Genomic DNA, 15,311 nt, shown 5'->3' on the forward strand with positions numbered 1-15,311 from the left:
CCTAAAAATGACCAGTTCTTCGCTCTGGCTCAAGCAACGTTTTTGAAATCTGATTCATTGTATTTAAAGGAGTTTGAGAAAGGTTTTGCCTTCCATTCTTCTGAATTCAAACTAAATGTAAACCTCTCCAAACTCAACTGCAGAAAATACGACTTAAAGCAACAGAGTGATCAAAGCCTGGAATGCATAGAAAACGTAGAAACATAGAAGACTGATGGCAGAAAAAGACCTCATGCCCTTATACTATTTCCTGTATTTTGTCTTTCAATGGATATATGTTTATCTCAGGCATGTTTAAATTCAGTTACTGTGGATTTACAAACCACGTCTGCTGGAAGTTTGTTCCAAGGATCTACTACTCTTTCAGTGAAATAATATTTTCTCACGTTGCTTTTGATCTTTCCCCCAACTAACTTCAGATTGTGTCCCCTTGTTCTTGGGTTCACTTTCCTATTAAAAACACTTCCCCCCTGAACCTTATTTAACCCTTTAACATATTTAAATGTTTCGATCATGTCCCCACTTTTCCTTCTGTCCTCCAGACTATACAGATGGAGTTCATTAAGAATGCACAGCCCGACTCTGTGGTTTCTTCCCCAACCCCAAAAAAATTTAACCTTAGACTGTTGACCTCTGCCCATTTCTAAGAGGTCTGTAAGGGACGTGCATAAGTACACCACTGTGCCCACAGTCCCTGTCCTACTGTTCTATTATCTTCTTTTATCGTTGCTTTTTACTTTTGTTATCTTTATACAAAATACTATCCTATATGTTCTGCCAGGCTCTCTGATAGGAGCCTCCCGAAAATTTAAGGGTACAAAGTTCAGACACACACACGTGTGAAAATTCAAAGCAATGTTCTTTATCACAAAGTTCAAAATAAACAAAGCACTCTTTTGGTATTGCAAAGAGCACTCTTTCCAACACAACCGGGTAGTCTGTACAAAAGTCTGTACAATTTCCCTTAAGCAGTCATTAAGTACTTAGCTAGCAGCTGTGAAGAAACTTCACACCCCTTCTTCTTCCAATGAAGTGAGACACACACACACACACACATGTTGTTCTGCTTTGGTTTCAAAGGCGTGAAAAAGCGACAAAGTTCAGCAACACAAGATTCCTGACCAACTCCGATCAGATAGTCTTCCACAACAGCCAAGCCCACATGTTGCTATTTATAGCAGCAGCCCTAATTACTGGAGCCCCAATCAAACACAGGTGGTCCCTCTTATTTCCTGTAATATGTTCTTATTTGGTCTCTTCTATGCATAATTCTACGCTTGCATGGGTCCAAAACGTCATCATCTGAATCAACGGAAGATAAGGGAGATTGACTGCCTGGGCTGTGTGCCAAGCCCTCCTCTGCCGAGTCACTCCCACCTTCTTCTTCATCCGAGGAAACAAAACTAGGAACTGATACTGTCGGCAATAACACAGCCGTGTGACATGTTGAAGTTTCCCCTGCATCCACCTCCCCATTCCCTGGGGCAGGAACTGGGCCAGAGCCAACCACAACACTATACATGTTTGATAAGTAAAATGAAATAAAATAAAATAAATCTTACTTCGCCCTCTTTAAAACAAGTGGGTTAGCTGGTGCTTGTGATCTAAAAATTGACCATAAAATCCTGCTATAAAGTCCTTTCTGTCAATGAGTACTTCAGCTTCAACCACAACAATACATGGCAAATGTCCAGAGATACTTTACTGGAAGAGCCCTCCACTCGCAACAGAATACCCTATGCAACTAGACTTATAATCCTAGGTTTAGAAAGCTTAGAACTACGTCACCTTAAACACGACTTGAGCACAGCCCAAAAAATCATCTGCTACAACATCCTTCCTGTCAACGACTACTTCAGCTTCAACCACAACAACACACGAGCACGCAACAGATACAAACTTAAAGTAAACCGCTCTAAACTCGACTACAGGAAATACAACTTTAACAACCGAGTAGTTGATGCTTGGAACTCACTTCCTGACTCCGTAGTATCATCACCAAAACCCCAAAACTTTACCCTTAGAGCAGGGGTAGGGAACGTTGGCTCTTCTATGACTTGTGGACTTCAACTCCCAGAATTCCTGAGCCAATCATGCTAGCTCAGGAATTCTGGGAGTTGAAGTCCACAAGTCACAGAAGAGCCAACGTTCCCTACCCCTGCCTTAGAGTATCCACTGTTGACCTCTCCCGATTCCTAAGAGGTCAGTAAGAGACGTGCATAAATGCAGCAGCATGCCTTCCGTCCCCTGTCCTAATGTTTCTCTCTTACTAATATCATGTATATATTGTTCTTTCTTTTTATACTACCAATATGTACTTGACAAAATAAAAAATAAAAAAGAGAGAGAGAAAGAGTGTGCGTGTGTGAGAGAGAGAGAGAGAGAGAAAGAAACAGAGAGAGGGGAGAGAACAATGCAAATACACTCCTGTTCTAGCGACCAAAGACACATGTTTTCCAGAAATGGACATTGGGGTGACGTCCACAATTGGCTCCTTGACTACCAGCTGAAATCTGTACACTCCCAAGAATGTCACCTTTAAGCTTTTAAAAAGTTTTTTTTAGAAGGGCCAGCTTGAAAACACAAATTTGAGGCCGGTTATTTAAATTTTTTCTCAGGATTTCCCTAGCTGCTGTTTTTCGGCACATCAAGTATCCAAATCCTACATTGGGAAGTCCCCCCCCCCCAGCTGAGTTTTGGCTTGCTGATTTTTGGCTGGCACAGAGGCTCTGGGAGGGTGTTTTTGGCTTCCAGAGAGCCTCTGGGGGTATGGGGGAGGGCGTTTTTACCTTCTCCCGGCTCCAGAGAAGCCTTTGGAGCCTGGGGAAGGCAAAGCATGAGCCTACTGGGCTCACAAGAAATTGGGAAATAGGCCATTTCCGGCCTCCAGGGGACGGAGGAAGCTGCTTTTGCCCTACCCAGGCATTGAATTATGGGTGTGGGCACTCACGCATGCATGATAGCATGCGTCCATGCTCCTTAGGCACCCGAGGGAAAAAAGGTTCGCCATCACTGCTATAGAGTCTACAACCTTGGTCCTATAGAGCAGGGGTCTACAGTAAGGGACCCTATAGAGCAGGAGGTCTCCAACCTTGGCCACTTTAAGTCTTGCGGACCTCAGCTTCCCCAACCTGCTATGGAGAAGGTTTGTTTATCTAATTTTTACAAAGAAATCAGTACTCTATCTATCTATCTATCTATCTATCTATCTATCTATCTATCTATCTATCTATCTGTTGTGTTTGTTTAAAAATATTCGCAGAAAATCTGCGATTGGTTAAGACGCGGCTATTCAGAAAATAGCCGCGAAAGTTAAATGTGTGTCAGTTGGTAAAAGCCCGCGTTAAAAAGAGTATAAAAGGGCAACGGGTTAGCCGTTGCCCTCATTCCGGCAATTCTACCGTTCCAGTGTTTGTATTCTCTCTTGCCATGAATAAACAAGTTTGATTTAAGACTACCGGAGTCCAGACTTTTCAGTGGCGACGAAGAGGTCGAACTCCCGCTAACGCAGCCATGAACTCGGCCATGGCTCCACCGCCGCCCGTATTCAACTCCGAGACGGAAGCTTGGACCTCGTATATGTCCAAATTTACATTTTTCTTGAAAGCGAGCAATCTACATGACGCCGATGACGAGAGGAAGAAAGCTATATTCCTCGCTTATTGCGGCACAGAAGTCTACAGCCTAGCCTCTACACTCGTTGACCCAGACACCCTGGAAACCGTCGCATGGTCAACTCTACAAGCAAAACTTGCCGCCCATTATCAGCCGACGACTCCTGTCCGCGTATACCGCCATCAATTCGCTCAGATGAGGCAAGCGGACGGAGAATCCACCAACGATTTTATAACTCGCCTACGCGCACTCCTCCCGAAGTGCAAATACAAGGATCCAGAGGAACAGCTCATGGACCGCCTTATTTTCGGTCTAACCAATATCACGCTCCAGAAGAAATACTTAGTTGATGAGGATGCCTCTCTCCAAGACATTCTTAAGGCAGCAAAAGCCTCCGAGGTATCTGAAACATCTGTTGCCGAAATTAAACGCGCAACCTCAACCGTTCATCACATTCCTGATGAATCACCTTGGCACGCCTGCCCTTCTGATGAAAAACACTCAGAATCCGCTACTCCAGACGACACCTGTCTCCAAATCCGAAGAGCCTCCGACCACGACGCCAAAGAAGCCTCCCGTGCAGACAGATGTGCCGGCTGCAACGGAAACCACCCTCGTTTTCGCTGCCATTTCAAGGACGCCTACTGCCGCCGTTGCCAGCGCCGCGGCCACATCGCCGAAGTCTGCCGCGCCGCCAACCCAACTCCAGCAACTCAACAAAACCAACGACCCTATTTTTCACCGAGGAATCGACGACCACCGTTTTCGCGCAACGTTTCCCGCCCGGCTGACAACTCGCCCTCTTCTAACCAACGAGGTAACTCCCCTTCTTCCGTAAACTGCAATTCTCCCGCTGCGGAAAACAAGCTATTTGTTTCCCTTTTCCTCAACGGCCACCCCTGCCAAATGGAATTAGACACCGGGTCCAGACATTCCATAATGCCTTGGGAAAAACTTAAATTATATTTACCTCGTGTAAAACAAACTGACTTGCAACCGTGGGAACCGGGTTTGAGTGATTTTCAGGGCCATTCAATTCCAGTGTTAGGATGCTTAAATGTTCCTATTGCGTTTAAAAAATTTCAAGGGTTTTTACCTCTATTAGTGGTTGACGGTCCTAAACACTCATTACTGGGACTTCGATGGTTACAACCTTTAGGTATTGAAATTTCAGGGGTTAACAATGTATGTGACTCTTTTGACCCAAATGATTTATTGAAAGAATTTCCCGAAGTTTTCTCTAGCGCTCTGGGTAAATATACAGGCAGCCCCATTTCGTTTAATTTGGACCCAAATATTTCGCCCATCCGATTAAAGCCCCGCAGAATCCCCATTCCACTTTTGCCTAAAGTGGATGAACAATTGGACAAATTAATAGCTCAGGGCATTTTAGTTCCCACTGACCACGCTAAATGGGAAACTCCTATTGTAACGCCCGTTAAACCGGATGGCTCTATTAGAATTTGCGCAGATTATAAAGCCACGATTAATAAAGCACTACAGCATAATGCCTATCCAATCCCAGTAGTGCAACAACTCTTGCACACCTTAGGAAATGGGTCCATCTTCGCGAAGTTGGACCTGGCACAGGCATATCAACAGCTCACCGTAGATCAAGACACCTCTGAAGCCCAGACAATCGTAACTCATAGAGGTGCCTTTAAATGCACCCGGCTCCAGTTTGGAGTCTCTACCGCCCCAGGTATCTTTCAGGGTTTGATGGAACGCATTTTAAATAATATTCCTGGGGTCGTTCCATATTTCGACGACGTATTAATATCTGCCACATCCAAATCTGAGTTATGGGACAGAATCAGGCGCGTTTTAACCAAATTTAAAGAAACAGGACTCCATTTGAAAGCAGACAAATGTTCTTGGGCTGTGCCCAAAGTTGAATTCTTGGGGTTTACAATAGATCGTTTTGGGATTCACCCTACAAATGACAAAGTTGATGCCATAAGAAATGCCCCCACCCCTTCAGATAAGACAGACTTACAAGCATTCCTAGGACTCCTTAACTTTTATTCCGTCTTTCTTAAACAGAAAGCGACGGTGGCAGAACCACTTCATAACCTCCTAAAGAAAGACTCTGCCTGGACGTGGGGACCAAAAGAACAAGCCGCTTTCCAAGCAGTAAAAAATTTACTTTCCTCCAATAGTGTCCTAGTGCAATATAATGTAGCTATGCCCTTATCCCTAACCTGCGACGCTTCACCGTTCGGCATAGGAGCCGTCCTCAGCCATAACTTTCCGGACGGCACAGAAGCCCCAATAGCCTATTATTCTAAAACTCTTTCGGCAGCTGAAAGGAATTACTCCCAGCTCGACAAGGAGGCGTTAGCCCTTGTCGCTGGAGTTAAACGTTTTCATTATTACCTTTGTGGTCGGCCCTTTACGTTAATCACCGACCATAAACCGCTTTTAGGCATTTTGGCGGGAAACAAACAAACTCCCGCCTTTCTTTCTCCTCGCATGACTCGCTGGACTATTTTTCTAGCCGCTTACAATTATACATTAATCCACAGGGGGGGGAAAGACATAGGAAATGCTGATGCATTAAGCAGGTGCCCCCAAACAGAATTAGTCAATGATCCAGCCCCTGCCTCAAGCGTTTTATTAATTGAATCTAGTAAACAAACGTTATTAACAGCAACAGAAATAGCCAATCAGACACAAGCAGACCCAATTTTGAAATATATTAAACAATGGATACTAAAGGGATGGCCAATTGAACAACAACCGAACCAATTTCAACCTTTTAAGAATAGACAGTTTGAATTAAATGTGTTAAAAGATTGTATATTGTGGGGAGACAGGGTTGTTATTCCAAAAGCCTTACAGAAGCAAGCATTGCAGTTATTGCATATAGGTCACCCAGGAATAGTCAAAATGAAAACTATTGCCAGAAGTCATTTATGGTGGCCAGGGTTGGACAAGGACATAGAGTCATGGGTGGGTGGTTGTATACCCTGCCAGAGAACAAGACCCAACCCACCAAAAGTTACACCATCAGAGTGGCCAACACCAAGAGGGCCCTGGTCTAGAATACATATTGACTTTGCAGGACCAATCAGGGGCCAATCCTTTTTACTGGTTGTGGATGCATACTCCAAGTGGCTGGAAATTGAACTCATGGCATCCACAACTACTAGTGCAACTATAAAGGCATTAAGGAAAATGTTTGCCACACATGGTATTCCAGACATTTTGGTATCTGACAACGGGCCTCAGTTAACAGCCCGTCAAATGGAACTATTTCTTGCAGACCAGGGCATAAAACATGTGCTCACTCCACCTCATTTTGCCCAAGCTAATGGGCAAGCAGAACGAATGGTTAGAACCACAAAGGAAGCATTAAACAAAGCACCACTAGGAGATTGGCAACAACAAATTGATGAATTTTTAACCATTCAGCATATTACGCCGTCAGCGTCAACAAACAAAAGCCCGGCAGAACTTTTAATGGGCAGAAACCTTCGTTCTAAATTAGACAGAATTCACCCACATTACCAGAATGACCAAAAAGAAATAAAAATGCAAAGTGAAAGACAGTTTAACATCGGGGATTTAATTTATGCCAAAGACTATGATTCAAACGATAAATGGAAAGATGGCACAGTATTGGATAAAACAGGTTTAAAAACATACGTTGTAATATTAACAGATGGGCGCAGTTGGCATCGGCATGTCGACCAACTACGCAAAAGAATGAAGACTAACCCAGACATTTTACCTACTGTAGACAAACCAATAGAGGACTTACCAGAACCACCTCGAGACTCCAGCGATGGCTGCTTGTTGCCCCTGGCGGCCGGCGAAGATCAAAATGCATCATCGCAACCAGGCCCGTCAGAGACTAGCCTTAGCGGAGCAACGGAGCCAGCCGTCCAGGCAAGCAGCTCCCAGCAAAATGAACTGCGCAGGTCCCAGAGATCTGTGAAACCACCAATCCGCTTGCAGGACTATGTGACGTGGATTAACACGTAATCATGGTCTCAGCCGAAGAGGGAGGGGTGTTGTGTTTGTTTAAAAATATTCGCAGAAAATCTGCGATTGGTTAAGACGCGGCTATTCAGAAAATAGCCGCGAAAGTTAAATGTGTGTCAGTTGGTAAAAGCCCGCGTTAAAAAGAGTATAAAAGGGCAACGGGTTAGCCGTTGCCCTCATTCCGGCAATTCTACCGTTCCAGTGTTTGTATTCTCTCTTGCCATGAATAAACAAGTTTGATTTAAGACTACCGGAGTCCAGACTTTTCACTATCTATCTACCTACCTACCTGATCTAAGTATCTCTCCATCCACCATTGTCCATCTCTCTCTCTTCATCCATCATCTGTCTGTCTATCTATCTACTCTATCTAAGTATCTGTGTATCTACAGTATGTATGTATGTATGTATGTATGTATGTATGTATGTATCTGTCTGTCTGTCTGTCTGTCTATCTATCATCCATCCATTATCTATCTACAGCATCTATCTATGTATCTACCTACCTACCTACCTACCTGATCTACGTATCTCTCCATCCACCATTGTCCATCTCTCTCTTCATCCATCATCTGTCTGTCTGTCTATCTATTCTAAGTATCTGTGTATCTACAGTATGTATGTATATATGTATGTATGTATGTATGTATGTATGTATGTATCCACCCACCCACCCACCCATTCATCCATCTACAATTGCCATTCTCTCTTCCACCCATCATCTATATCTCTATATCCCTATCTCTCTCTCTCTCTGTGTGTCTCTCTCTCTCTTTCTAGGAATCTCCATCCACTATTTGTCCACACACATCCGTTTTTTCTTAGATAGAAAAACGAAGCACTTTCCTATCTAAGGTCTCAGAGCATGTCAGGTCCAGTCACGAGTACCAAATTCTCGGGAAAAGGCTACATCCTGCAAGCAAAAATACAATCAAGGGCATGGCATTGAAACTTTTCAAACATTTTTCTTCTTCCCGTCATCCTGGCGGAAGCTTCCAATTTGCCTGCTCAGGGTGCAAAATGAATGCAGCCCTTTTCCAGGAAATGCCTAACCGCTTACAAGGTCCGCAGAGATATTCATCGTACTGACTAATTGCTAAAGAAACAGGGCGACGAATTTCTATCAGCTTTGGAAAGGGCAACACAACAGTGACCACAGCAGGTTCCATAATATGTCACCCAAGATTTAACTGAGCCACAATTTGGCTCGGTTAAATTTAAAACTTAACTTGGTTTAAATTAAACTTAACTCAGTTAAACTTAAGTGTAGCACACAAAGTTATCTGCTACAACGTCCTACCTGCCCAACTGCTTCAGATTCTAGCACAACAATACAAGAGCACACAATAGATGCAAATTTATGGTAAACTGGAACCAATTAAAGATTTAACATATTGGGTAAAACAGCATTATCATTTATTCCGTAAAGTGTTATTATCTCTTTTGGAAATTCATGTCTAAAGCATTAAAATATATCTAAGAGGGGAGGGGGGAATCCCAGGTTTATTTATTTATATATTGTATTATTATTTATATAAATAATTCAATGAAGTGAACATATCTAATACTCTTTCCTACTCCTATTTTTCCCACAACAGCCCTGTGAGGTGGGCTGAGTTGAAAGAGAGTGACTGGCCCAAAACCACCCAACTTTCATACCTAAAATGGGATTAGAATTTAGGTTTTCATACCTAAAATGGGATTGGAACTCATCTCCTCCTGGTGATTGGCCCAGTCACCCAACAAAAATTTCATAGCAATAGCACTTAGCCTTATATACCGCTTCACAGTGCTTTACAGCCTTCTCAAAGTGGTTTACAGAGTGGGCATATTGCCCTCAACAATCTGGGTCTCCTCATTTTACAGAACTCAGAAGGATGGAAATCTAAGTTAACCTTGAGCCGGTCAGGATTGAACACCTGGCAGTGGGCAGAGTCAGTCTGCAATACTGCAATCTAACCACTGGAAAGGAAGGAGGGAGGGAGGGAGGAAGGGCAATAACACGAGCAATAACTTAGACTTATATACTTCTTTACAGTGCTTTATTTTATTTATTTATTTATTTATTTATTTATTTATTTATTTATTCATTCATTCATTCATTCATTCATTCATTCACTCATTTATTGGATTTTTATGCCGCCCCTCTTCATAGGCTCGGGACAGCTAACAACAGTAATAAAACACAGCGTATAACAATCCAATATTAAAACAGTTAAAAACCCTTATTATAAAACCAAACATACATACAGACATACCATGCATAAAATTGTAAAGGCCTAGGGGGAAAGAGTATCTCAGTTCCCCCAGGCCTGGCGGCAGAGGTGGGTTTTAAGAAGCTTACGAAAGGCAAGGAGGGTGGGGGCAATTCTAATCTCTGGGGGGAGTTGGTTCCAGAGGGCTGGGGCCGCCACAGAGAAGGCTCCTCCCCTGGGTCCCACCAAGCGACATTGTTTAGTTGACAGGACCCAGAGAAGACCCACTCTGTGGGACCTAACTGGTCTAAGCAGTTTATAGTCAGTCTCTTGCCCCCAGCCATTTGGCTAAGGTGGGACTACAATTCACCATCTCTTGGCTTCTAGCTAGGTGGCCTTGGAGGAGAGATACACAAAATATAGGGGTGTCTACTTTTGACTATTGTCATGCCTTTTAATTCTGGCCCTGTCATTGTCAGCACTCAACCCAATCCAACCAAGCCTCCCAAAGAAATGGGAAGCTGTAACAGAATCCTCCAGTCCATTTTGGAGTGAGTGGCATATAAATACAATACAATACAATACATAACTAAATCTTGTGGTTTCCAATCACTTCTTCCCCAAAGAACTTCCCTGCAACTTGGCAAAGTTAATTTAATTCAATTTAATTTATTGGACTTATATGCCGGACCCAGGGTGACACACTACAGTAAAATAATACAAAATACAAGAGGAATTGGGGAATTAACACGAGAAACAGGGGAGCGTTTAGAATTAAGGATTTTAACAAGGGAAACTCCTTAGATAATAATGTCTAATATCTAATAATATCCCAAGTCTTCGGAGGGGGTGGCATACAAATCTAATAAATGATAATAATAATAATAATAATAATAATAATAATGATGATGATGATGATAATGATGATAATGATGATAATGATGATAATAATGATAATAATAATAATAATAATGATGATGATGATGATAATGATGATAATGATGATAATAATAATAATAATAATAATTATTATTATTATTATTATTTATTAGATATGTATGCCGCCCCGCTTGGGGCGGCTCACAACAATAATAACAATATGACCAATCTAATATTTAAAACACATCTAAAAAAACCTGTCATTAAAACCATACAAGACAAGCATACCATACATAAAACTATATAAGCCTAGGGGAGGTATCTCAATTCCCCCATGCCTGGCGATACAGGTAGGTCTTAAGCAATTTACAAAAGACAAGGAGGGTGGGGGCAGTTCTGATCTCTGGGGGGAGTTGATTCCAGAGGGCTGGGGCCACCACAGAGAAGGCTCTTCCCCTGGGGCCCACCAGACGACAATGTTTTGTCGACGGGAGCCGGAGAAGGCCGACTCTATGGGATCTTATCGGCCGCTGGGATTCGTGCGGCAGAAGACGGTTCCGGAGGTATTCTGGTCCGATGCCATGTAGGGCTTTATAGGTCATTACCAACACTTTGAATTGATATTAAATACCGTAGATATTATTGAAATTCTTCGCGTGGCCAATGAATGGCGAGGCAGAATGGACAAGTTCCTTGCTTTTGCCTCTCCCACCCTGTCTCCAAAAAATATATATATACAAAATCCCCCTCAGCATTCTTCATTCTTAATCTTTGCCTCACTTCTTCGGCTGCGCCAAATTGCAAACGGTAATTAGGCCGCCGAAACGCTCACGAATGACTAGCCTTCTGCTTCCAATTAAGGAAAAGCTTCTCTCACCCTCCCAGATTTCCATTGTTCTCGGTGCACTTAACGCTTCTTAATGTTTCCTCTTGGCAAAAGGTGCGTTTCTTAGAACGTCTGGAAGTTTTCATTTTAGCACTGGGCTCGGGAGGCTCCACCCTGGTAGCCCTGGTTGATATTTGCTAGACGGAGGGTATTTGGAAAGGCAGCCAAAGAAAGGATTTGGCTTTTTTTTTTTAAATGCAAAGGTTTCATGTTAAAAGATTCAAACAATGCTCCAATTAAGGAACTCCAGCTCAGACAGTAAACAGCCTAATTAAGGAAGCACAGAGCAAAAATCCCCACTAATCATTGAGTCTGTCATCTGCACCTCTATAACTGTCTGGTTCGGTGCTGCAACCCAACAGGACCGACACAGACTTCAGAGGAGAATCAGAACTGCAGAAAAAACAATTGCTGCCAACTTGCCTTCCATTGAGGACCTGTATACTGCACAAGTCAAAAAGAGGGCGGGGAAAATATTTACTGACCCCTCACATCCTGGACACAAACTGTTTCAACTCCTACCCTCAAAACGTCGCTACAGAGCACTGCACACCAAGACAACTAGACACAAGAACAGTTTTTTTCTGAACACCATCACTCTATTAAACAAATAATTCCCTCAACACTGTCAGACTTTCTACTAAATCTGCACTTGTATTCTACTTTTTTTTCTCATCATTCCTTTCACCCATTTCCTCCCATGTTGACTGTATGACTGTAACTTGTTGCTTATATCCTAAGATTTTTATTAATATTGCTTCTCCATTGCTTATTTGACCCCTATGACAATCATTAAGTGTTGTACCACATGATTCTTGACAAATGTATATTTTATTTTATGTACGCTGAGAGCATATGCACCAAGACAAATTCCTTGTGTGTCCAATCACACTTGGCCAATAAAAATTCTATTCTATTCTATTCTATTCTAATGCTCACAGGCAGTGATGGGCTGCCAAAACTTTTACTGCCACACTGTTGGTGTGGCTTATTTTGGGGGGGTGGGGCTTGATGGTCATGTGACCGGGTAGGAGTGGCTTGTCGGCCAGGTGACCAGGTGGGAGTGGCTTGACAACCGCAACAACACAAGAACATGCAACAAATTCAAACTTAATATTAATCGCTTCAAGCTTGACTGTAAAAAATATGACTTTAGTGTTGCAGTATAGCATAAATGTTAGAATAGGATTGTATTATAATTATATATCTGGACCTCTAGCATAAAAATACCCTGCTTACCCTGATTCTATAACCCAGGACAGGAAGGGCACTAACCTGCCTAATCTGCATTCCTGGCAATTACAACAGGGAAACAAAAGGGCTCAATAAACATCTCACAAAGTTTTCACCACTCCGGACAGGGGGGGATTTACATTGCCTGAAGCATACAACAGGACAGGGTGATTAAGGAAGATTAGTGAGATAAGGCAGAAGACTTCAGAGAAATTAGGTGTGAGGAACATCTGCTCTTGGGAAGAGTTTTCTAGGAAATTGTTTCTTGATATCTATGGGAAAAGGAAGAACTCAAAAGATACGTTTGAAGTTATGTTATTGGATGTATCATTTGACATGTATATGTATTTCCTTATGTTCCCAAATAAAAAGGGATACTTGGCTCTACACCATGTCACTTCACCCAGAGAGAGAATGTGTCCAGTTTTTCTTTCTAGGATTCGCGTTCATGAGTGACCCCACATGGCTGGGTTGCACTTTTTGAGGACATTGTCTTCACTAGGGACTTTGACAGCATCCACACTTTAGCAATCGAGTTGCTGAAGCGTGGAACTCATTACCGGACTCAGTAGTGTCAACCCCTAACCCCCAACATTTCTCCCTTAGACTCTCCACGATTGACCTCTCCAGGTTCCTAAGAGGTCAGTAAGGGGCGTACATAAGTGCACTAGCCTGCCTTTCGTCCCCTGTCCAATTTGTCTCTCCTTATCTCGTATATCATATATCTTTTCTTCCTTCATATATCTTCTCCTCTACTTTTATATCTTTTCTTTATATATAATACTTCATGTCTATTCTCTTCAATATGTATTATGTATTGGACAAAATAAATAAATAAATAAATAAATGTGACTGGGTGGTGGATTAAAAGTCATGTGGCTGGGTGGGAGTGGCTTATTGACCAAAATAAGTTTTCAAATAGGTGCTTGGACTCTTTTTTTCAGTGGATTAAGTCACATTATTGGAATAGCCACAGAAAGGACAAATGAGGAGCACGGGAACATTTTAAGGTTTTGTACTGAGCCCTCAAGGTTCTGTGTGATAACAGATTAGGCAAGTAGCTCAATTTTCTTGAATGTATTGAATCTTTTTGCTTGATGCAGTATATCGGTACCTCTCTGCCTATCTGGGATTTCAGTCCGCTGAATGGGATGGGAATAATAACAAACCCAAATTTTTCTTCTGTATTGTCATCTTATCCCCACTTTAAGGTTTTTATAGCTGCTGTGGTCAGCTTTTGGTCAGGTTAAGTATAGACTGCTGTGAATCCTTTTATGTGGCTCTCCTGGTGTATTTTCTGACTGCTATAATTCAGCTGCACTGTAAGCCTAAAATCTAACACAGGTTTTAAAATAAAAGGCAGCCCAAGATATTTTTATTAGGAATAATCAGATAGTACATGTATTAACGGAGACTCGGTTGATTTTTGCACAGAACCAATGGGTAATTTAAAAAATACTAGAATGAGCAAAACCAAGTAAACTTACTTTAGAGTTACAGAACAAACAGGAAGAAGAATATTATACTGTGTGGGATAAGTTTTATAATTGGATTGATAGAAAAATGAGAAATAAGAGAAATGTAAATTAAATCAAAAATAGGGAAACTGAAGAACAGAAATGTAACTAAAATGTTTTCATGTTTAATGTCTTTGCTGCATATTCTTTTTTGTTTTTGTTGTTATTGTGTTTTGTTTGTCTTTAAAACAGCATATATATGTGTGTGTATCTCACATGTTTTTGCTGATTTTTTAAAATTAAGGGAGACTAGGATGGCACTATTTTGGCTTGTTCTTTTATATATATTTTGGCCTTTTATTTACATATATATACATATATACATTTATACATATATACATATACAGTGTTCCCTCGATTTTCGCGGGTTCGAACTTCGCGGAAAGTCTATATCGCGGTTTTTCAAAAATATTAATTAAAAAATACTTTACGGTTTTCCCCCCCTATACCACGGTTTTTCCCACCTGATGATGTCATATGTCATTGCCAAACTTTCATCTGCCTTTAAAAAACATTTTTTTAAAATAAACTTTAATAAATAAACGTGGTGTGTAATAATCTAAATGGTTGCTAAGGGAATGGGAAATTGTAAATTTAGGAGTTAAAAGTGTTAAGGGAAGGCTTGTGATACTGTTCATAGCCAAAATAGTGTAGTTACTTCCACATCTCTACTTCGCGGAAATACGACTTTCGCGGGCAGTCTCGGAACACATCTCCCGCGAAAATCGAGGGAACACTGTGTGTGTGTGTTTGTGTGTGTGTGTGTATACATATACATATACATATATATATATATATATATATATATATATATATATATATATATATATATATATACGGGGTATGGCTAGCTGATGAGGCCAAAATAAGGCCAAAATAGATCTAGTCTCCCTTAATTGTCAAATTCAGCAAAAAAAACATGTGACGCATACAGATAGAATTGTTGGCTATCAATAAAATTAACTGCCTTGGAAATGGCCCTGGGTTGGGCCGAGAGGC

The sequence above is a fragment of the Erythrolamprus reginae genome, chromosome 10, assembly GCF_031021105.1.
Source record: "Erythrolamprus reginae isolate rEryReg1 chromosome 10, rEryReg1.hap1, whole genome shotgun sequence".
NCBI classification, from domain to species: Eukaryota; Metazoa; Chordata; class Lepidosauria; order Squamata; family Dipsadidae; genus Erythrolamprus; species Erythrolamprus reginae.